A 2,177-nucleotide genomic window follows, 5' to 3' on the forward strand; every position below is an offset into this window, starting at 1 on the left:
CCAAACAAAGTTTGATTTATTAATAATCTCATTTGTTAGATGGGTTTCCTGAAGCAGACATATATCCGCTTTTTGATCTTTTACCCATTGGAATAGCTTATGTTGCTTATTTATATTTCTAGCTCCTCTAACGTTTAGTGTTATACAATGTAAATTCATAAGATTAGAGTAAAGAGCTTCCTAGGGAAATTACAATATTTAGAATACATATTATTAAGATTAAATTACTTGTTTTTGTTTCTCTTTCTTAAACTTCTTTTTTCAATACTCTTTGTTTTTTCTTCTGTCCTGCCTTCATTTCCGGACTGTTCCTTCAGATCTCTCGCTGCTTTCTTGTTTGTGCTAACACTTTTACTTTTTTGCATACTTTTTTCAAAGTAGTCAGTTACCTTCTTCTGTTCATGCTCCTCTCTTTCCCCAACTTCCTGCTCCTCTCTTTCTTCAGCTTTCTGGTACTTTCTTCCCGGTACTTCTTGTTCCTCTCCTTCTTCAACTTCCTCCTCCTCTCTTTCGTCCACTTCCTGCTCTTCTCTCTGCTCCTCTCTGTCATCATCTTCCTGCTCATTTTGGTTTGTGTGTTGTTCTATAGTGATCACACTTGTTTCTTTCTGCGCATTTTCATCATCTGATGATTCACTACTTCCATCAATACTAAACACTTCATCATGTGTTTCTGTATCAGATTGTACCGTAGCTCTTTTCCCGTAGTGGTTATCGTTAGCATTACTATTTTTTGGGTTTTCAAAGTTAAAAACCGATTCCCAAACTTTATTAATGTATGCACCAGGTGAACCAGATGATGATACATTATGCGCTTCAACATTACATCTGTCCCTAGTATGCCCTGGTAAATGACACTTGAAACAGATTATATCAGCTTTGCATTGAAAAGCTAAATGCCCAGTCTTTGTACATTTGTTGCATTTCACTTCCTGACCGTCATGAAAAGCCCGTGCTCTAAAACCATTTATTATTATCTGTCTTGGTATAGGCGATTTTAGCTTTTCTACAACGACAGCTCTGTCACCGTTTAGCCAGCTGGTTAATTGGCCATTAACCCTTATTTTTAGCCTTGTAACATCTCCTATTGGTTTGCATCCTAGCGCTTTCAACTTGCTAGCAATCTCTACGTCAGCAACCGATAATGGTATATCCTTTATGACTATTCTCGTTGTTGTATGCCAAATAAGGATTTTTATCATGAATTGTAATATTACAATTCCTAATGTTTAGTCCATTCGTAATTAGTTTCACTCTATCATTTCTATTATTTAGATAAATTCGCCATAGGTTCCGTATTTTTTGAACACCTATTATACTTTCTGCAGCAATTATTTTTAGTAGGGCTATACATAGGTCTTCATCTTTGAAAAAGCTTTTTCCTGTTGGTATTTGATCAGCCTTCAAAAAGATTGGCTTCACTACACTACGTTCTTTGTTTACTGTTTGCCCGTTCATCCTGCTGATTTCGTCACCGTCAGCCTGTGCAGCACTGTACATTCCTTTGTTAGTCCCGTTTCTATGGGTTTTTGACGCCATTGTTTGGCTTTCACCGGGCTTAGACGTGAACGATATACAAATTGTTTTTTCCTAGTATTTCTTTCAGGTAAAAACTTCCACCTTAACAAAGACTTGGTTTAACTTGACTTATTCACTATATTATACTCACTTAGAAATCAATCGAGATTTAGAAAACGTCAAATTTTAACCGTATTTCAGGAGCTGTAATAAACTATACCTTGGTTAAGTAAAATCACAACGCCCTCAAGGGAAGGGAGCAGTTAAAATAATAGATTTGACCCTAAAGGTGACTGAAAACAGGCACTTTCCCAATACAGTGTCCTTTTGGAAGACGAAAAAAAAAATCAGATATATCCATTTCAGTTTTTTGTTTATTTTAAAACATACCGCGCGCATGTGTGAAGGTACAGTAGTTAAATAATAGGAATTATACTGCAAATTAATAAAGATCAAATTAAATATACGCCATAAAGAATCAGAATATATTGTGGGGAATAGTATTATAAAATTACATAGGGAGATTTGATGATAAGACATTTTTCGAGTGAAATCCCGATAGCTGAGTTTTATTGAGTAAGCTTGCAGGAATAACTGTAGGCTATCTTCCTGAGATGTCTGCCCATGTCTTCTTTCTTGGGCCCACTCTGTCACGGCAG

General features: G+C 36.1%; 1 pseudogene; it reads right to left on the bottom strand.

Moving 5' to 3' along the window:
* LOC140050051 (uncharacterized) lies at positions 1–1,758 on the bottom strand (annotated as a pseudogene).
* Between the last annotated feature and the right edge of the window lie 419 nt (positions 1,759–2,177).

The sequence above is a fragment of the Antedon mediterranea genome, chromosome 5 (assembly GCF_964355755.1).
Source record: "Antedon mediterranea chromosome 5, ecAntMedi1.1, whole genome shotgun sequence".
NCBI lineage: Eukaryota > Metazoa > Echinodermata > Crinoidea > Comatulida > Antedonidae > Antedon > Antedon mediterranea.